The following is a 23,218-nucleotide window of genomic DNA, read 5'->3' on the forward strand; positions in this document are numbered from 1 at the left end:
TTCACCAATACAATTTCTAATCAATCTTTTAACTGCTCAAAGGAATCTGTATTTAGACAGTTTAGAACATCTCATGCCTCTCACAGTTGGGAGGCTCTGAGCAATCACATGTGGCCGGAAAAACCTATTCAGGCAGGCTAGAGGACTTCCAAAGGAGTTTGTAGGTTGAAACACTATCACACCCAGGAACTTTATTAACTGGAGCTGTAAGTTAACTCTTTTTTCAGAGAGAGGTAGCGGGGGACAGCCCCCTGTAAAGTCAGAGGTGTAGGTGAGAGCACAAAGCAGAAAGTAGGCAGACTCTGGTTTTGGGGGTAGATGCTTGAGAATTTCCAGGGGGACTCCTGAGGCTCGATCCTGCCTTTGCATATGCCGAGCCTCCTTCCTCATGACCTTTGCCACGGGCGGAGTTCCTCACGCTGGCTCCTGGCAGTGACAGACTTCCAGTTGAGCTATTCCAGACCCTGAAAGAAAGTGAAAGTGCTGCACTCAATATGCAATATGCACTCAATGTGCAATATGCCGGGAGATGGCTCCCGGCAGATCCTGGTGGGCTACAGTCCATGGGATAGCAAAAAGTCAGACAAGACTTAGCAATTAATCAATAACAACAACAGTTTTGATTAAATGGATCACTCATGCTCCCTGTTACTCTCTCTGTGCCTAATGGACCAGCTGACATTTGTCCTACTTTGCAGGTGCGTGACCTTGGGCAAGAGGCTTCATCTCCAAGCTCCTCAGTCTCCTCATCTGTGAAAGAAGTGAGTGTTAGTTGTTCAGTCATGTCGGACTCTTTGTGACCACATGGACTATAGCCCACCAGGTTCCTCTGTCCACGGGATTCTCCAGGCAAGAATACTGGAGTGAGTTGCCATTTCCTCCTCCAGAGATCTTCCCAACCCCGGGATCAAACTCCCATCTCCTGCATCAGCAGATAGGTTCTTTACCACTGAGCCACCAGGGAAGCCCCACCCTTCATGTTACTACAAGCCAAATGGGAATGAAAATGAGGAAGAATCAATCCAAGTGAATCGTCCTGTGAAACACAGCTAAAGGTACTCACTCCTGCTCGGATGTCTGTGTCAGCAAAGTAAGTAGTGAGGATAACTATTTGAGTCTAGACAAAACAAAACAAGGGCTAGCTTATCCTGATTCTCCAGGATATTCAACTCTAAAGCAAGAAAGCATCTTTGGGGGACCACCCCCTCCGCAGGCTTTTATGGCGAGGCTTTCCTATTTCAGGATCAAAGCAAGAGTCCAGTGCAGGAGAGAATGAGCCGATGCATTTAACAATGCAGTAGTTCTCTTCAGTCATTGTAGACGCTCCCAATTCCCATAGAGGGGTGAGCTCCACTCCACTGAGAAAACAATCTGATAAGTGTGCAGGGCAAATAGCAGGACATTCCCTCTGCTGATAGAATCAGGTGGACTCTTCAGAACTTCCTTTTCAAAAGTTGCTTCTTGATGTGGGTAATGTGAGACAAAGGATAAACCAAAGACTAATTGTATCAGCTTTGGGAAGCTGTATTGTTTTTGCTTTTTTTGTGTGTATCTGCTTGCTCCTTTTATTTTGGGAGGAATGATTTAAAATTTCTTTTTTTTTTCCTTGTATGTTTATCTGTGGTTTTTCAATGCAGAATTAGGAGCAGGTAACACAGGTGGGGCTCAAAGCTTCTTTGGAGGAGCGACAGATGGATTACCTGTGCGTGAGTGGTGAGGGGGAGCTGACAGCCTCTGTGCCAGGCTGGGCTGCGGTGGGTACAGAGCCATGCCAGCATCTCTAGAGGAATGGCTTCCCCATATCATCTCTGGATTCAACTGTTTGACGATACCAGACCCTTGCCATGTTTTTCGTGGTTAAAGGAACAGAGGGTGACATAGTAATAACCATGGCTGCCTGGGGTCATTTTTGTTTACATTGGAAGCGGCTATTCGTGTCCCAACGCCCAGAATCATAAGCGATTTTTTGACAAATACCAGAAGAAATCCCAGAATGATCTCTGATTTTTGTACGCAGAGCAGTGTTCTCAAAAACACACCATGGATTTACCATACAATTTCCACCTTAACAAAACAAAAGCAAAGGGCATAAGTAGTCTTATCTCTATTTTGAAGGCAGGCAAATCAAAGTCCCTAAGAACTAGAACTGTATTCTCTACCATCTGTGTCCACCCTTTCAGGTCCTAGGTTCCAGTTAAAGGATAAACTGTAACAAGGAGGTAAGCCCCATCACCCAGAAGACTAAAGAAAGGTTATTTTGTTGTTGTTGCTATTGTTACTTTAAGGTAAAGAATCTGCCTGCAATGCAGGAGGCCCCAGTTTGATCCCTGGGTGGGGAAGATTCTCTGCAGATAGGAATGGCTACCCACTCCAGTATTCTTGTCTGGAGAATTCCATGGACAGAGGAGCCTGGCGGGTTACAGTCCATGGGGTTGCAAAGAGTCAGACATGACTGAGAGACTGACACTTTTTCACTTTCTGTTGTTACTGTAAATAATGTGACTGTCAGGAGAGAGAATGTCCATCTCTCCAGGTTAGGTAAGGTTGTGTCCAGTGGTGGGTGGTGGGCAACGATGCAGTTGGATGACCTCTGCAAACCCTGGGATTCTGTTACGCCACTATTCAGAATACAGAGTCATACAAACCTCATGATCACAGCCCCTCCGAACACTGACAATTATTGTGATGAATCTGTGGTCATGCCTGTAGTCTTGTTAGAAGGGGGCCAAGCAAAGTGATGGATTGTTATCATTATCAGTAGCACTATTTGCAATTAGTAGTAATTGCATACTCATCTTTGGAGATCCTTTGGAGGTAATTCAATCACACCACTTAAGAATTCATCCCTTCTGTTCTCCTCTCTCTTTTCCCCCTCCATCCTCACCTCATGCTTGGAAAGGAAAGAGAAGGCAATTAATATTCATCAGGTCATTATGTTTCATTGAGATTTATGAAATGAATTGTTCAATGATACAGTTACATGTTATCCCTTCAGCATTTTTGAGATTCAGTGGTAGGCAGATGTTTAACTCTTAGGGTTCCAGAGTAATTCTCGGGCATCAGTATCCTATTTCTTGGACTATATACACTAGGTCTTTAATCAGGAACCATTAGCTGGGAGGACATGCAGATCCTTTATTCCAGAAGGGTGAAATGAAACTCACCTAGGCTCATAGGATGCATAGGATGGACCAGATTTCAAATCCTGAACTCTGAGTCCCTAAACCAATGTTTTTCCTGGAAAATCTGACTGCTTTTGCAAGACAATTTTCAAAGTCATCCTCAGCACATCAGCAGAATCCTTCAAATTGTCCCCTTCTGTCATCAGCATTCCAGAAGTTGCAGCAGAATGTATATATATAACGACAGAGGATGAGCTGGTTGGATGACATCATCAACTCGATGGACATGAGCTTGAGCAAACTCCAGGAGATAGTGAAGGACAAGGAAGCCTGGCGTGCTGCAGTCCACGGTGTTGCAGTCAACATGACTTAGCAACTGAACAACAACAACAAATACATTATTCAGTTCACTTCAGTCGCCCAGTCGTGTCCAACTCTTTGCGACCCCATGGACTGCAGCACGCCAGGCCTCCTTGCCCAACACCAACTCCTGGAGTTTACTCAAGCTCATGTCCATTGAGTCAGTGATGCCATCCAACCATCTCATCCTCTGTCGTCCCCTTCTCCTCCTGCCTTCAATCTTTCCCAGCATCAGGGTCTTTTCCAATGAGTCAGCTCAGGTGGCCAAAGTATTGGAGTTTCAATTTCAGCATCAGTCCTTCCAATGAATATTCAGGACTGATTTCCTTTAGGATGGACTTGTTGGATCTCTTTGCTGTCCAAGGGATTCTCCAGATTCTTCTCCAACACCACAGTTCAAAAGCATCAATTATTCTGAGCTCAGCTTTCTTTATAGTCCAACTCTCACATCCATACATGACTACTGGAAAAACCATAGGTTTGAAATGTTCCTATTAGTCAATATTCCCATTAGAGATGTTCTACTTTGAGGATCAAGTTCTCCCTTACTTACTCATTAATGAGTACCTATTGAGCACTTTCTGTTTGCATCATTCTGGAAACACCTCTGGCATGCACCTGAAGCATTAGTCATTATGCTGGATCCTAGGACTCTGAAGGCAATAAGTCCCTACTAATGTCAAAAATCCAAGAAGAAGTCCAAGACAATCACACAGGTATGAACAAAGTCAAGTGCAGTAAGTGTGGATGTTCCTGAAGATATTTTTTGTTGTTTAGTCACTAAGTCCTGTCCAACTCTTTTGCAACCCCGTGAACTGCAGCCCACCAGGCTCCTCTACAGGATTTCCCAGGCAAGAATCCTGGAGTGGGTTGCCATTTCCTCCTCCATGCTATCTTCCCAACACAGAGCTCAAACCCACGTCTCCTGCAGGTCCCACTTTTGCAGACAGATTCTTTACCACTCTGCTTCTAAAAAGGTGACATGGGGGACAGCTGAATGTTCCTAAGAAGACGGTTCACATCATTCAAGTCACAAACAGTCATGAACACCAGCTATGTTCTGGGAACAGTGCTTACAGGCATGATGATAAAGACAGTCTTTGTTCTTACCCACACATCTGTACCTGCTTGGAAAGCAGACAGATCAAGTGGGAGGGTGATATAAGATTCATTTGTACATCCAACTACAAATGAAAGTCATGGTCCCTATTCACAGGCAGTCTATAACCTGGTCAGAGAGGTGTATAAACAAACAAACAAAAAAGATGTAAGAAAAGGATAAAATCATCATTGTGTGTGTACATGCTAAGCCACTTCAGTTGTGTCCAACTCTTTGCAACCTCAAGGACTATAGCCCACCAGGCTCATCTGTCCATGGGATTCTCCAGGCAAGAATACTGGAGTGGTTTCTGTGGCCTCCTCCAAGGGATCTTTCCCATCCAGGGATCAAACCCATGTCTCCTATGTCTCCTGCATTGGCAGCTGGGTTCTCTACCACTAGCTGCACCTGGGAAGCCCCTAAATCAAGTTGATAATGCAGGGACCTAATGAGTAAATTTCTCTTCTGCCAAATTGACTCCTAATCTGACACTTTTTGTGACAAAGGTTGTAGGCTTTGTGAAGGGAGGGCAAGGACGCACTGGTGCTGCCAGCTTGTGCTGGTCCGTGAGAGCCGATGGTTTGCATCTGTCCCAAAGTCTGCATTCAGTGACTTGAAACTCTTCCTCCAGACGCTGCATTCAGTGGTGGTTCAAGATCGCCCATGGTAGGAGCATTGACACTACAGAAATTGGCAAATGCTATACATCAGAGTTACCCCCAAACTGCCCCCCCAACCCCCACAATGAGTCAGTTGTTAAAATTTGTTGGCACATCCATTCAGTAAAGTGTAACGGGGAATTGGGGTTCTTCCCAGTGGTTCCAAACTGATCTATGTCTAGTGTGATATATTTGTGAAAAAACTGTTTGTTAAGAAATTCAAAACACCCCAGGACGTTCCTGGTGGTTCAGTGGCTAAGATTCTACCCTCCCAATACAGGGGGCCCAGGTTCCATCCCTGATGAGGGAACTAGATCGCACATACCCCAACTGAAGATCCCATGTGCCACAACGAAGACCTGGCACAGCAAAATAAATATTTTTTAAAAAGAAACTCAAACACCTGGATTTAATGTGCCCATTAACCAGCCCTCAAAACACTCACACTCATTTGTTGGTAATTACAATAGAAGACAAGGGTGTGATGATTGCCATTAATATTGTGCCATAAAGACAAGCTCTTCACTAGCTGAAGATGCTCTCCAGATGTTCTGCAGGCAGTTAGGGTAATTGCCTAACTTGTTATGGGCTGCAGAAGCTAGCCCTTTATAACTGCTGGAAAATGAACACCTACCTAATGACTCAATTACTTAAGCAGCAGCTATAAAAATAAAAACATAACAATAAACCTGTTTAATCCTCACTGTTCACTAGGCATTCAAGTGATTGTAAATCAAAGTAAAATGATCTAACATTTAAATAGATGTGAACATCAAGGTGCAAGCTGTATTTTTCCCGACTTAATATTATCTATGAATAACTAATAACTATGAATAACTAATCCTATTTACTAATATTACTGAATATTTATTGGGTCAAGCAATCTTGTGAGTATTTTAGGTGTATGAACTAATCTAGTCTTGAAAAACAACCTTAGGAAGAAATTACTATTATTTTTATTCCAATTGTGCCAAGAAAAGAACTGAGGTCCCAAGAGATCAAGTAATTGACTCAGGACCTCCAGATAGTAGGTCTGGGGTCTTCCCTGGTGGTTCAGATGGTAAAGAATCTGCCTGCAAAGTGGGAGGTATGGGTTCAGTCCCTGCATTGGGAAGATTGCCTGAAGAAGGGAATGGCTATCCACTCCAGGATTCTCGTCTGGAGAATTCCATGAATAGAGAAGCCTGGCAGGCTATATAGTCCATGGGATCACAAAGAGTTGGACACGACTGAATGACTAACACTTTTACTTTCTCCAGATAGTCAATGTCAGAACCAGGACAGAAGCCAGGGTGTCTGGTCCCAAAATGTGTGCCAGACAACTCCACTTCTCAGATGCTTTTCCCCGAAGCAGACAAGAGACCAAATATCATCTCTATTATTGTGACACAGTGGATACTGAAGAAATTACATCTGCAGGCGAGAGTACTTCTTAACAGTAGAAGAGAGGATAAGCCCTGTTACCCAGACACAGGCAGGGCTGGAACCACTCAAGGGACATTTGCCCGTGGGGTCATGCCAGCCCAGAGCTGGCCGTGAGAATGGACCCTTCCTCAAATCTTGTACCCTGATCCTGGCTCCAACTCTAAGCCACCATTGGGCTGTCGCCCTCTTTGTTTTCATACCAGAAGTGCTGAAAAAGAAGTTTTCAGAAGTGAAAGGGAACCATAAGTTTGTTTTCTATGCCTGTGAGTCTGCTTCCGTTTTGTAAATAAGTTCATTTGTATCAGATTCCACATATATGTGATATCATATATTTGTCTTTCTCTGTCCAACTTACTTCACTTAGTATGATCATCTCTAGGTTGGTTACTTCCAGGTCTTGACTATTGTGAATAGTGTTGTGATGCATGGTTTTGTGAACAGAACTGGGAAGCATGTATTTTGTGAACAGAACTGAGAAGCATGTATTTTACCTGGAGAAAAATTAGAGTTTTCTCCAGGTAAATGCCAGGAGTGGGATTGCTGGATCCTATGGTTACCAAAAGGGAAGGGGATGGGGAGGGAAAAATTTGGAGCTGGGATTAGCAGATTAACATTATATAAAATAGATAAGCAACAAGGTCCTACTGTGTAGCACAGGGAACTATATTCAATATCTTGTAATAATCCATAATGGAAAGAAATATAAAAAATAATATATATATACATATATAAAATGTTTGTATATATAATTGAATCAATTTGCTGTACATCTGAAGCCAACAAGACGTTATAAACCAGCTACACTTCAGTTTTAATAGAAGCCAGAGGGAGAAAGAAGCAGTAACCAATGGTCTGGAAAATCCACAGGCCACACCTTTGTGGGCCAGCTTTATCCACAGATCCTAGGGACAGACAGTAGGTTGGTAAGGATTCTATTGCTCCTGCTACCAAGCTCTTCAGCAACTCAGGCTATTTTTTTTTCTCTAATTTTTCCAAATTTATTGAGATGTAATTTACATATAACATGGCATTAATTTAAAGCGTACAACACAGTGATTTGATATATGTGTATATTACAAAACACCTACTCCCATAAATTTAGTTAACATTCATCACCACACAGAGTTACGATTTTTTTCTTGTGATGAGAACTTTTAAGATTTAATTTCTTGGGACTTGCCTGGCTGTTCAGTGGTTAAGTGCTTTGCCTTCCAAAGCAGGGAGTGCAGGTTTGATCACTGGTTGGGGAGCTAAGATCTCATGTGCTTTGAGGGCAAAACAAAAATAAAACATAAAACAGAAGCAATATTGTAATAAATTCAATAAAGACTTCAAAAATGGTCCACATTGAAAAAAATCTTTAAAAAAATTACCAAGAAAAGGATTTAGTCTCTTAACAACTTTCAAACACACAATATTAACCATAGTCCCCATGCTGTCAAAAAAAAAAAAAATTCCAACAAAGGTCCATCTAGTCAAAGTTGTGGTTTTTCCAGCAGTAATGTACAGATTTGAGGGTTGGACCATAAAGAAGGCTGGGCACTGAAGAATTGATGCTTTCAAATTGTGTTGCTGGACAAGACTCTTGAGAGTCCCTTGGACAGCAGGAGATCCAATAAGTCAATCCTAAAGGAAATCAAGCCTGAATATTCATTGGAAGGACTGATGCTGAAGCTGAAGCTCCAATACATTGGCCACCTGATATGAAGAAACTGGCTCATTAGAAAAGACCCTGATGCTGGGAAATATTGAAGGCAGGAGAAGAAGGGGACAAGAGAGGATGAGATGGTTGAATGGCATCACCAACTCAATGGACATGAAATTGAATGAACTCTGGGAGATAGTGGAGGACAGAGGAGCCTGGTGTGCTACAGTCTATGGGGTTGCAAAGAGTCGGACATGACTGAGTAACTGAACAACATCAACTATACTGTACATCACATCTCCAGGACTTACTCATCTTCTAACTGGAAGTTTGCACCTTTTGGCCACCTGCACCCATTTCCCCCCATCCCTCACTCTCCACCTCTTGTAACTGTCAATCTGTCCTGTTATTCTATGAGTTTGTTTGGTTTTTAGATTCCATGTATAAATGTGATCAGATAGTGTTTGTCTTTTCCTTTCTAGTTCATTTCACTTAGCGTAATGCCCTCAAGTCCCACCCCTACTAATGTCTCCTGTTGCCAACCCAAGAGCTTCTTTCCCTCATTTCAACTCCAACAACACCTTGACCAGTCTTGTTCCCATGGACCTAAAGTGGAGCTACTTCTTGGCCTCCTCCCACTTCAGTTCAGTTCAGTCGCTCAGTCGTGTCCGACTCCTTGTGACCCCATGAACTGCAGCACGCCAGGCCTCCCTGTCCATCACCAATGCCCAGAGTCCACCCAAACCCATGTCCATTGAGTCGGTGATGCCATCCAACCATCTTGTCTTCTGTCGTCCCTTTTCCTCCTGCCCTCAGTCTTTCCCAGAATCAGGGTCTTTTCAAATGAGTGAGCTCTTCACATCAGGTGGCCAAAGTATTGGAGTTTCAGCTTCAACATCAGTCCTTCCAATGAACACCCAGGACTGATCTCCTTTAGAAAGGACCAATTGGATCTCCTTGCAGTTCAAGGAACTCTCAAGAGTCTTCTCCAACACCACAGTTCAAAAGCATCAATTCTTCAGCACTCAGCTTTCTTTATAGTCCAATTCTCACATCCATACATGACCACTGGAAAAACCATAGCCTTGACTAGACAGACCTTTGTTAACAAAGTAATGTCCTCCCACTCAGGTCTTTACAAAGAGTTTCTATGACTTTTCTCAATATTCCTCATTTCCCATCCCTACAAAGAAATCCTCTGTATGCTGCTCTGACGATAAGTGAAATGAAGACACCTACTAACCCAGATGGCTTTAGGATCAGGAGCCATTTGAGACGCACAGCATCCAACATAGGGCTTCAAACCCCAACTCATATCCTGCCCTTCAGAGAGACTGACTATCTGAATTCAAAAATCTCCTCGGGCCATTTTCAGTGGGTCAGAGAAGAATTTGAAATCAAGCTCTGTGAGGACTGGGCCCCTTTTGAACGCTCTGAGTCTGTCCCTCACCTCTCTCCTGGCTTCTGGTTCTTGATGGTCATCCTTGGTGTTCCTGGGCCCAGGGGAGACCAGCTGATGGCAACGGGTGCTGATGATGGGATCCGGACAAACCAAAGACATAAAGAGATATAGGGATGAACAAGACGAGAGAAGCTTGTCTAATGATCTCACAGAGAAAGAATAAAAAAGAACACAGTCATTCTTAAAATTTTTATTTATTTTTTAATCGAAGGATAATTGCTTTACAGAATTTTGTTGTTCTCTGTCAAACCTCAACATGAATCACCCATAGATATACATAAATCCTCTCCCTTTTGAGCCTACCTCCCCTCTCCCTTCCCATCCCACCCCTCTAGGTTGATACAGAGCCCCTGTTTGAGTTTCCTGAGACATACAGCAAATTCCCGTTGGCTATCTATTTTACACATGGTAATATAAGTTTCCGTGTTACTCTCTCCATACATCTCACCCTGTCCTCCCCTCTCCCCATGTCCATAAGTCTATTCTATGTCTGTTTCTCCATTGCTGCCCTGCAAACAAATTCTTCAGTACCATGTTTTCTAGATTCCGTATATATGCGTTAGTATACAATTTTTATTTTTCTCTTTCTAACTTACTTCACCATGTATACTAGGTTCTAGGTTCTCTATCTCATTAGAACTGACTGAAATGCATTCCTTTTTATGGCTGAGTAATATTCCATTGAAACACAGGCATTTTGAAGACTCAGTTTCACTCTATATACCTCTCAGAGAAGCCTTGCATTTGTAAGGATGATGGGGGAGTTCTCAGCTTTAGAAAGCATCTGAATCCCAACCCCCGTGCTCTTCCTTCAGTCTTAATGGTCAGGCTGGATGCCTGCTGTCCCACATCACAGGTCTCCATTTCCATTTTTCTTTAAGGATGCTGTGAAGTGCTGCTTCACCTTGGTAGGGCTACATTTCAGAGCGTCCCTCTCTCCATCACACACCAAGCTACCTCCCTCCACTCCATCGCTGCTCCTCAAACCCTGACCAGTGGGCCGCAGCCTCCATGTGACTCATGAAGGAGATTACTCCTTCATGTCTGGTCTTTGTCCTACCCCAAGCCAAGCAGGCAGAGTGACTAAATCCAGCAGATTTTCCCGAGACAGTAGTGCTTTAAGGTGACTTCTTCATGCCCTTGCCTTTGCATTTTAATCGGCACTCTAATGTTGAATTAAAATGGAATTCCTATGGAAATGTACAATGTCTAAATCAATACTTGCTGATTAGTGTCAGCGGGATGAATCTCAAAAGATGTAATAGCAATGGTGGGGCCCCAACCAGAGTGGAGGAAGCAGCCTGTGTCCATTAACTCAAGCCTGACTCATGCTAAACGACAATAAAATATCTAGGAAATTCTGGCCAGAGCCACTTTAAAGCCCACAAAATGTGGCTTAATTAGCACTATGATGACAAATGCAGGAAGAATTCATTATGCCTGAAGACGCCCCACAGAGTCCAATTGTACAAACTCTTCCTTTGTCATCCATTCAATGCCTCGAAGGCCACGGGTAGATGCCTCGGCCTTTCTGCTTATCACATGCTGAGCTCAGGCAGATGTCACGTGGGCATGCGGGCATCAGAGGATGAGTTGCACCCTTCCTCCTGTCTCTGTTCCTCCACACAGTGTTCATTTCCCTCTTCTCCCTTCTGCATTCCTCTCCATCAGTGTATCTCTCTATCCCGTTGTTCTGTCTGTGTATCCTAAGTATCATGGTTGTAAGCACACGCTCTTATGTCAGGTGCTGAGTTTCATGCTATTGCAGTCTCTTTCTCCCCATGTGACTTTGGGAAGGTTACTCTGTATCTCAGTTTCCCCACATGAAAATCGGGGTAATAATGCCCACTCATGGGGTAGGAATACATATCAAAAGAAATTATTAAAGAGCCTTCAAGGGTGTCTGCACCAAGGAACATGAAGTAAATATGAGCTATTATTATTTTGTTCTTTTTATTTTTTAAAATAGACTCCAGCAACAATACAATGGAAAAAAAAAAAAAAAGACATGTGGACAACCCTGCCCTGTCAACACCTCCTTGCTCAGAAGCAAGCAAAGCACAGGGAGTTACAGAGGGAATGACCTTTAATAGAGAACATTTCATTCACCCCTCCTGCCCCCGCTCACTGATAGATGAAGGATTCAAGGTCCAGAGAGAGAAAGTGATTTCCTAAGGTCAACCAGGTAGTTCTGTTCCATTCAAACATTTATTAAGTGCCTACTGTGTCCAGACTGTGTGTCAGTTACTAGACTCCAGTGATGAATTAGTTCCTGTTCTTAAGGAATCTACCATATTGTACAGGAGCAAACACATCCAACAAACACGTAGGTATAATTTGGCAATGGAAGTGATGAGAGAGAGAAAGCGAGAGATGCAGATTTTAAGAGGTTATGGGAACCAAGGGAGAACACTGGGTCCTCCTGCAGTTAGAGGAGGCTTCTCAGAAGAACTGATGCTTGAATTTGGTTCTGAAGGAGACTGAGTTAGCCAGGCAGTGAAGGAAAGGCAGGACATTCTGTGCATGTGCAGAAGCACAGGTGTGCAAGAACACGGAGTGGATGGGGACCGTAGCAGTGGGTCAATATGGGAACACAGAGCGCAAAAACAGGGAGTTGCCTTGGTAAAGAGACTGGAATGATTTCTGCAAGATAATAGAGAGCTTCTGAAGGATTAAGCAGGGGAATAATATGTTTACACGTAGATGGAACATTCTGTTTTCATTTGGAGAGTGGATTCTGATGGACTAATATAGAAGCAAGGATTTCAAAAGGCTGAGCAAGAGCTAATAGGATCTGAACTAGGGCAGCAGAAGTAGAGAGGGGAGGGACAGATTGGAAAAGGAATTTAAGAGGTCAGCTGAACTTGGTGACTGGTCAGATGTGGGGGATGAGACAGAAAGGCAAGTATAGAATGATGTCAGTTTTTCACTTGGCTGTCAAGATGGTTGACAGATTATGAAATGAGAAAGCGAGACTATATTAAGAAGGAGAAATAGGATGAGAAAGGATAATTGGCCCAGACTTGTAGGCAGTTGGAGGGCAAGCATGGCTCTCAAGGAAGAGAGTGGGGCTGGAGATAGGATTGTGGTGGTCCTCAAGCCACAGAGAGTGCTTAAAACAATGAGCTACATGACCATTCAATGAGCATTTATTGGAAGAACAGGAGTGGGTCAAGGTCTTATTCTTGAGAACAGCGGATTTAAGGGGAAGGCTGAGGTGTCTTCCCTGAGGAAGACAAGGAGAGATCATTGAGGAGGTGCAAGCTGAAACAAAAGAGGCACCAAGGGAGTTGGGAGTTCATGACCACAGTGTTAGAGGAGAAGGGACGTCTGATGACATAGAGCTAGAAAGCATTTGTGGATATGACATCAACCCTCCATGAGGCTGACCTTGGCTAGAGTGGTCAGAAGCAGAGCAGAGAGGGAGCCCAGACAGAAAGGGGCTGAGGAGTGACGGCTTTGTGAAGCGGTACAGGCAATCAATGTAGACATCTATTTCAAGAGCACAAGATTTTTTCAGGAAAATGAAAGACAGGTTGGCTGGAGGAGGATTTAGAGTCAGGAGAGAGGTTTTATGGGGAAAAGAAAGACTTGGGCATGTCTATCAGCAGACGGCCAAGAGCCAGAAAACAAAAGAGGTTAAAGATGTAACAGAGAAGGAGGCAGTTGTTGATGCAAAGTCTTAGGAAAGCGAGAGGGGGTGATCAGGGACCACAAGGAACTGGAGACACCTTGTCCTCTGACCTGGGAGGAAAGGAGTTGACAAGGAAAGAAAAGCTGACAAGCTGACAAGTTTGCCTTCATGATGGTAGAGAAGGTCGGAAGTTGGAGTACTTAATTCTTCGTGGTCTTGTTTTTTGACGACGATGAATCAAGTTTGGGGTGCTGTGAGTATGGGGTGGGGCTCAGTGATGGGTGTGAAGAGAGAATATGCCAGGTAGAAAAGGACTTTCAAGCAGCGCAGTTCAGCTGAGATTAGTGGCTGAGCAGGGATTCAAGTTCGGGTCTATAGATTCTTGTGGGATGATAGCTCTCTTGGAACTTTATCTAGAGTCTTGGTAACATTTTCATGCTGCTGGTCTCCAGTTCCTGTATTTCTCGTCGGATTCCCAAACAAGTCATTCTGCATCTGCATAGCTTAGGACAAGTTCCCAGAATTAGTGCTGCTTGGTTCCTTGTTTGGACTTGTGTCTACGTTAAGAAAAGATATTAACAGTCCTGTTTATAATATAGATATTGAGTCTGAGAGACAGGAGTCCTCTGTAGCCTCTGTGTCCAAAGCCAAAAGAATCAGATCACTTAACATAGCTGCTGCTCTTAATCCCATAATAAATCCAAACTTCTTCACATCTTCCTCCTTTCCCTCCCTTGCCACAGAATAGACACCACCATGGAAAACCAGGGGCCTTGTTTTGGTTCTCAGTAATCTGGAAGAATAGTGCGCTTCAGGGACCAAAGCCTAACAGCTGACTTCTTAGAAGTAACCGCAAAGGGTAAGGACAAGCCAGAATTCATCTGTAAGCAGAGAGCTGTAATTGGTGACCTTTCCCAAAGCCAAGAGTCAGCTGGTGGTCTGCTTTCTTTCTGTGTGTTGTGACCCTGGGACACTGATAATTCCCCTCCCATCCAGGCTACACACAACACTGACAGCTTCAGGTGATAAAAGCTATCATTGCTGCCATGTCCTACTATTAACAAGAAACGTTTTGCTCATTATTGATCATTTGTGAGTATTTCTTAAATTTAAATGATTTCTGTGTCACTTTTACTTTTCAACTAACTATACTTGTATATTTTATACACTACTATACAATAACAAATTGCTTGCCCTAAATTTATATTTAAATGTTTTTCTTAGTAAAATCAAAGAATTTTGCATCATGTCTTTGTAATTCCTAAACACAGGGCATGTTTTTGCCTAACTGTGGAGATGATATTTACCATACTGACTTCAAACACAGCAGTGTTTTTGAACATCAAATCGTGGGTCCTTTAAAAACAAAAAAAATATAATAACTTCCCTGGTGGTCCAATGGTTAAGAATGTGCTTTCCAATGCAGGGAACTTGGGTTCGATTCCTGGCCGGGAACTAAGATCACACATATCATGGGGCAACTAAGCCCATGAGCCACAACTAGAGAAAGCCCACATGACAAAGACCCAGTGCAGCACTCTCCCCCTACCCGAAAAAAAACCCAACCTAGCCATCTCCTTCAATGTGGAATGACCCAGCAACTAGGGAATTGTCAGGCTTTATGGAGGACATTGCTGCATGGAGATGGTCTGGAGGTGGTTGTTTTCTTAGAGGCCTTGGGAAGATGCTGACAGGAGTGTTCTGTATCTTTGGGAGGTGTCCTCGGAAGCCCAAGCTCTCAGATTCCCTGATGGGAGAGGGCGTGAGGAGTGACTAAGCATGGCTGAGAGGCGATGCCATAGAAATTCTAAAGGACTCAAGGGCCCTTTAGATCAGAGGAGAACCCGAAATCCCATCTTACCTCCCCTTCTATATCTAGGCAAGATCTAACAAAGGCATCCTACAGATGTTATACCAACTTTCCAAAACGCAGGACAACACTGCTTGGCAACCCCTCTAGGCAATCAAAATTTCACTTGCTTTTCCTTCTCATCTCTTCCAAAACAATAAACAGGCATTTTGTATCAGCTCCCATTTATCTGTGCTATAGCAAAGACTGGTACATATAATCCCAAAGAGCTAAGACCCAAGAATTATTTCTGTCTGGCTCAGGAATGCATCCATGCTACAGTGAATGGGGCCTTGTAGAGCCAGATGACTTAGGGCTAAGTCATGGTTAGTCGCTGAGTGGGGCTATAGTGTTAGTCACTCAGTCATGTCTGACTCTTTGTGATCCATGAACTGTAGCCCACCAGGCAAGAATACTGGAGTGGGTAGCTGTTCTCTTCTCCAGGGGATCTTCCAACTCAGGGATAGAACCCAGGTCTCCTGCATTTCAGGCAGATTCTTTAACTTCTGAGCCACCAGGGAAGCCTTGAGTAAGCCCATAACCACTGGAAAATCATTTCCACTTTTCTGAATTTAGTTCCTTTGTCTGTAACATAAGAATAATAATGTCTTGTCTCTGAGGGTTCCACAGTTCCAATCAGATAATACAAAAAAAGGCTTTATAAGCTATGAAATACTCATCAAACATACAAGTTTGCATTTGAAAGCTGGACATCAGGTGGGTGTAGAATCGAACACTGAGTGGAAGAGCCCAGGAAAGTCTTCCCTCAGCTCTTGAGTCAGAACCCACCAGTGAGCCCCTAGACCAGCCCCACTGGACAAGAAGCAGGACTTGCCCCACCCCACCCCCTCCCTTGTCATTAACACACTGTCTGGTGGGCTCTGACATCAAAACCACACTTCAGAGGAGCTTGGGGTGTTCCTAACTAAGGGGAAAAAGAAGGCCCTAAGACTTCTCTTGTCTCCACTCTGGGCCACAAGCTGCAGCTTCTAAGAGGAGTAAACAAGCAAACCAGGGTTCCTCCCACCCCTCAGGCTGGAAGTAAGATTTCCAGGAGATAAGCTGTAAAGTGAGTAATGAAAGGCCCACTGTTTCCCTGGGAACTGGGGGATCTCTTTGTTTCCTGCACTCAGTGGAGACAGAGACCTGATTTTAGCCCCCTGGAGCCACATAATGTAAATAAAGTATTACAATGTTTGGGATTATAGGGCCCTGCATGATATTTTTTATTGGAGTAGAACAGCTTTACAATGTTGTGTTGGTGTCCGCTGTCTGACAACACCAATCAGCTAAAAGTATACACATATCCCCTCCTTCTTGAGCCCCCGCTCCCCAACCCACCCTCCAGGTCATCACAGAGCACCCAGCTGAGCTCCCAATACTACACAGCAGCTTCCTACTACCTACCTATTTTATGGCTGTGTTTCCCGATGGCTCAGCAGGTAAAGAATCTGCCTGCAATGCAGGATACACAGGAGATGGGGGTTCGATCCCTGGGTCGGGAAGATCCCCTGGAGGAGGACTGGCAACCCACTGCAGTATTCTTGCTTGGAGAATCCCATGGACAGAGGAGCCTGGTGGGCTACAGTCTAAAGGGGTCACAAAGAGTTGGACATGACTGAATGCCTAAGCACAGAACAGCGATCTCTCAGTTTGTCCCACTCTCTCCTTCCCCTGCTGTGTCCACATTACCATTTCCTTAGCAGCCAAATCAGCTCACACAATTTGGTTTTTCATGACTCAGAATCAGCTGGTGATCCTAGGTTGATCATCTGGCAATCATCTTCCATGATGCCCCCAAGTAGAGAGCAGCAAGCCAGCCCTCCCCACCCCATCCAACCCCCACCCCATCCCCACCCGACCCAAGTCAGTCTCAGAACAAACATCCTAGATGGCCATACTTAAGTGACCAGAGATGACATGGGAAGAGAAGTGTCCTCACACCTCAGACTTAGGTGGACCCTCTGCACTCCAGCAGAACACCAGGGTGGAGCTGTGGACCCACAGGAGGCCTGGGTCTACCGTGACTGCTTCCGCGACTCTGTGTCTGTATATATTTGCCATCCATCAACCATGCAAGGGCCATCATGAGATTCTCCGACACAGAGGTACATAAGGCATGGCTCTGTGTCTTCCATTATTGCATAATTTCCATGCCAACAAGGAGGGATAACAAGCATATCTTTTCAAAAGTGTGATGAAGTGTGATCCACCAAGTCACACCCTCTCCCATGGGCACCATGTACACACTCAAGCATCTTAAATGCATGTGTGCATATGCATGTGTGTATGTGTGCATGTGAGCATCCAGGCACATGAGCAAATGTGTGTTTGGGCTACAGCTTTCTCAGCCAATAGAAAGAGAGTGCACATTTTGGGAAAGTCGAATCAAATAATCAAATAAAACTATTAAGCTGATCCTGACCAGACTTTCAGAATTAAATAAGAGTAGACACATGCCAGTTGGCTTCAGTTTCATGATGGAAAGAAGCCAATTAGGGAAACAGATTTGCTAATGACAACAAGATGGTGTGTGCTATCAGACAACTGTACTGAATGCTTCTCAGATCTCTGCTTCTCCTTCATTTATTTGGCTGCCCCAGATCTTAACTATGGCACGTGGGACCTTTGATCTTTATTTCAGCATGCAGGATCTTTTTTTAGGTGTGGTGTATAGAATCTAGTTGCAGCATGTGTATCTAGTTCCTTGACCAGGGATCGAACCCGGGCCCCCTGCATTGGGAGTGTAAAATCTTAGCCACAGGGCCACCAGGGAAGTTCTTCTGCTTCTAAAGGGAAAAGCGGTCACCTTCTCTTGGGCAGTAGCTGAAGGAAGTTGAGTTCAGTTCAGTTGCTCAATTGTGTCCAACTCTTTGTGATCCCATGAATCGCAGCACGCCAGGCCTCCCTGTCCATCACCAACTCCCAGAGTTCACCCAAACCCATGTCCATCGAGTCAGTGATGCCATCCAACCATCTCATCCTCTGTTGTCCCCTTCTCCTCCTGCCCTCAATCTTTCCCAGCATCAGGGTCTTTTCCAATGAGTCAGCTCAGGTGGCCAAAGTATTGGAGTTTCAGCTTCAACATCAGTCCTTCCAATGAACACCTGGGACTGATCTCCTTTAGGATGGACCGGTTGGATCTCCTTGCAAGGGATTCTCAAGTGTCTTCTCCAACACCACAGTTCAAAAGCATCAATTCTTCAGTGCTCAGCTTTCTTTATAGTCCAACTCTCACATCCATACATGACCACTGTAAAAACCATAGCCTTGAGACAAGTAGAAAGAGGCAATTCTGGTTTCCAGAGAAACACTCTCTGCTACCAAGTATCTGTGTTAATTTAGGCAAGTCACCTTCCCTTCTCTGGGCTTAAATAAAGCTGGGGCATAGAACTGAACGACAGCAAAAGTCTTCCTCCTCTCCTCTTACATTCTATCCTCCTCTATGTGGACCTCTTGCTTCTTATTGAGGAGTCCATCCAAGATAGCATGTGTTTTGATGTAGCTCCTCCTTCAAATGCTTAGTCCCTGACTTTGTAACTCTCTCAGCTTTCCCAAGCCCTCCTCACTAAGAGAAGTCCTTGCTTCTTGGTTCTTGAAGAAGGGTGCTGGGGATCCACAAGGCACAGAGGTGAACTGGTCCGGGGGACTTTTCCTATAGCCAATGGGAGAATCTACTTTCCAGCTACCCACCTTTTTAAGAGGTTATCAGAAATGGGTGCGGAGTGCAGACCTGGGAAACTAAATGATACCCAGGACTTTTTCATTTTAATTAATAATAATGCACCTTAGTACTTGGGTCAATTGGCTAGATATTATGTTTTTTGGTCAGCAGACAGAAACAAACAGTTCAACAACAGGGCATTTCAGCGTCAGAGACCTTACAGACCTCTTATTACAACCCCTTTTACAGAGGAGGAAATTTCAGCTCAAGACAAGGGAAATGATTTTCTGAAGGCCACATGTATCTGTGGAGTGAACTCAATTAGAACCCAGGGATGAATGGCAATAGGAGCCTGTAAGTGTGCCTGGGTGGAGGGTAGGTGTTTGCTTCTCTTTCTAAATGCCTCTGGTGGCCTGGGTTATACCAACAGCCAGAGTGTTGAAAAAAGTTTTGATAAAAGAAGCAAATACTTGGGCTTGGTCTCTTGGAGCTTGTTAATCTTCTTTACGCTCGAGATGACAGAAAGCTATTCATCACTCTATCCCGACCAGGAACTTAAATGCACAAAGACAGAAGGGCATATGCCAGGTCAGGACAATGGCACCTTGCAGTGATTTGTTGCTGTTGTTCAGTCACTAAGTCAGGTCCAACTCTCTGAGACCCCATGGACTGTAGCACACCAGACTTCCCTGTCCTTCACTATCTCCCAGAATTTGCTCAAACTCATGTCCATGGAGTCAGTGATGCCATCCAACCATCTCATCCTCTGTCACCCAGTCCTTCCAATGAATATTCAGGGTTGATTTCCTTTACAATTGACTGGTTTGACCTCTTTGAAGTCCAAGGGACTCTTTGAGAGTCTTCTTCAGCACCACAATTCAAAACCATCAATTCTTCAGCCTTCTTTACAATCCAACTTTCACATCCATACATGACTACTGGAAAAAAATCATAGCTTTGACTATATGGATCTTTGTTGGCAAAGTAATGTCTCTGCTTTTTAATATGCTGTCTAGGTTTGTTATAGCTTTTCTTCCAAGGAGCAAGTGTCTTTTAATTTCATGGCTGCAGTCATGCAGTGATTGTTACCTGACTTTACAAAACACATCCATGATCCACCACCTTGAGGAATGGGTAATGTGATCTGACTTTGCCCACAGGGAAACTAAGGCTTAAAGGGCTTTGGTGATCTGAACAGTAGGTCTCACATCACCCAGCTGGTCAGTAGCAGACATGGAAAGAGACCAGCTCATCTACCTGAGGGAGAAGGAATCTGCCAGTGGAAACACACCTCTAGGGTAAGCCCAGCAATCAGTTCAGTTCAGTCAGTCAGTCGTGTCCAACTGTTTATGACCCCATGGGCCACACCATGCCAGGCTTCCCTGTCCATCACCAACTCCTGGAGCTTGCTCAAACCCGTGTCCATCAAATCGGTGATGCCATCCAACCATCTCATCCTCTGTCATCCCCTTCTCCTGCCTTCAATGTTTCCCAGTGTCAGAGTCTCTTTCAATGAGTCAGTTCTTTGCATTGGGTGGCCAAAGTATTGGAGTTTCAGCTTCAACATCAGTCCTTCCAATGAATATTCAGGACTGATCTCCTTTAGGATTGACTGGTTGGATCTCCTTGCAGTCCAATGGACTCTCAAGAGTCTTCTCCAACACTACAGTTCAAAAGCATCAATTCTTTGGTGCTCAGCTTTCTTTATAGTCCAACTCTCACATCCATACATGACTACTGGAAAAATCATAGCTTAGACTAGACGGACCTTTATCAGATAGCAAAGTAATGTCTCTGCTTTTTAACATGCTGTCGAGGTTGGTCATAGCTTTTCTTCCTAGGAGCAACTGTCTTTTAATTTCATGGCTGCAGTCACCATCTGTGGTGATTCTAGAGCCCAGAACAATAAAGTCAGTCACTGTTTCCATTGTTTCCCCATCTATTTGCCATGAAGTGATGGGACTGGATGCTATGATCTTATTTTTCTGAATGTTGAGTTTTAAGCCAGTTTTTCCCTCTCCTCTTTCACTTTCATTAAGAGGTTCTTTAGTTTTTCTTCACTTTCTGCCATAAGGGTGGTGTCATCTGCATATCTGAAGTTATTGATATTTCTTCTGGCAGTCTTGATTCCAGCTTGCGCTTCATCTAGCCTGGCATTTAGCAAGATGTACTCTGCCTATAAGTTAACTAAGCAGGGTGACAATATACAGCTTTGATGTACTCCTTTTCCGATTTGGAACCAGTCTGTTATTCCATGTTCAGTTCTGACTGTTGCTTCTTGACCTTGCTCTAGGGTGGGTTTGGCCCACCACTGGGAGGGCTTGTTTAAGGGAGGCTGAGGGTAGCTGAGGATACATTTTTGAGTGGAACAGAGGGGCAGCGGCATCCCGGAGCCTTGCCTTCGAGCCGGGCCATGAATGTCTGTCTGGATTAGGGATTAATCTGGCCTTTGGACACATAGTTGGCAACCATTGAGGACTGTCTTAGCAAACAGCTTGACCTGATGTTTCAGTGTTCTCATTAGTATAAATCTCAGGTCACTCAGATATTTCTCCCGTCTTTTTAAAATGCATGCTGACACAGGCCCATGTATCTTCTGTGCTCAGTCTGCAGATACCATCTGCAGATCTCAGCTCGCAACACACCCAGACCTCCCAGGAGACCCGAAGCCTGACTTCAGGTCAATCACAGCCCCTGGACACAGGGAAGAGACGATGGACTTTGAACTAAGAAAACTCAAGGATGAAAACAACAACTCAAATCACCTGGAGGCAGTTTTTTTTTCTTTCTGTTGAAGAATTATTGGCAAAATTTTTCTGAATATCGAGATGAGTTAATATATGTCAGGCAGTGAAGTGAAGTGAAAATCGTTCAGTTGTGTCTGATTCTTTGCAACCCCATGGACTGCAACCTTCCAGGCTCCTCTGTCCATGGAATTCTACAGGCGAGAATACTGGAGTGGGTTGACATTTCCTTCTCCAATATGTCAGGCAAGTTTTCATTAAAAAAAAAAAGTTTAATGTTTTTAATCAATCTCAGCACTTATGTGTAACAGTGTAGAAAGAGGATGGGCTTAGGAACATCATAAATTCAAGACAAGTGTAAAAACATGAAGCCATATGTTTAAAGAGCATTTTGAAGCACTTATCAGTATTCTTCACACAGTTATAACAGCTCACGTTTTCGAGAACCTACCACGTGTGAGACTCTTAATTTAAACATTTCTACTCACACTGCTTCTTACAGCAGCCCTATGAGGTAGGTGTGTGTTATAACTTCTGCTGTAAAATGTGGACACTGAGGACTTCCCTGGCAGTCCTGGTTAAGACTCTGTGTTTCCACTGCAGGGTGTGTGGGTTCAATCCGTGATGGGGAAACTAAGATCCTACATGCTATGGTCAGTAAATTAAAAAACAAAGTTGAAAACAATAAAACATGGACACCAAGGCACCGAAATTTTAAGGAACGTATGTAAGAATTCACAAGTGAAAGTCACTCAGTTTCACTTGTGACTGTATGCAACCCCATGGACTGTAGCCCACCAGGATCCTCTGTCCATGGGATTCCCCTGGCAAGAATACTGGAGCGGGTTGCCATTTCCATCTCCAAGGGATCTTCCTGGCCCAGGAGTGAAACCTGGGTTTCCCACATTGCAGGTGGCTCTTTACCATCTGAGGCACCAGGAACGTCCAACACGATGCATTGGCCAGTAATCAAACCCAGGACAACTGCTTGGAAGGCAGCAATGCTCACCACTATACCACCAACACGACTCTGCAAGAATTCACGAGAAAGTCCAAATTCAAACCCATAGCCAAGGGCGTGGATGCCAGAACAACAACCCTGGGAAAAGCGTGATATTATTTCCATTCTACGGAGGAGAAAAATGAGCCCAAGAAGGCAGAGCAGCTTTACCAGCAGCTGCCTATCCAGTTAGTGGGGCTGAAGCAATATTCTTTTCCAAGAGTTGGGTTTTGGGGGAAGGATTGCAGAAGGGTGGCAGGAGCCAGCCCTCGTTCTGCGCAGAGGGTTGTGAAATCAGCCAGCAGCAAGGCGTCTCGGGTGGGATTGTCCTTCGCCCCCGCCATGGGGAGCTGACCTCAGGCGGTTGGGTTGAGGTAGACAAGCAAGAAACAAAGAGCATCAAGGGGGAAAATCAGGCTGCTTTTGTCTCCAGCTGGCAGCTGGCAGAGCCCTGACCTTTAAGACTTCAAAGGAAGCGCCTGCCCCCGTCATCACCCACAGACTGCGTTTTGGAGGCTGGAAAATGTTGATCGTCACTCTTGGGCTCTGCCCTGG

Source organism: Bos indicus x Bos taurus, chromosome 5, assembly GCF_003369695.1.
Source record: "Bos indicus x Bos taurus breed Angus x Brahman F1 hybrid chromosome 5, Bos_hybrid_MaternalHap_v2.0, whole genome shotgun sequence".
NCBI lineage: Eukaryota > Metazoa > Chordata > Mammalia > Artiodactyla > Bovidae > Bos > Bos indicus x Bos taurus.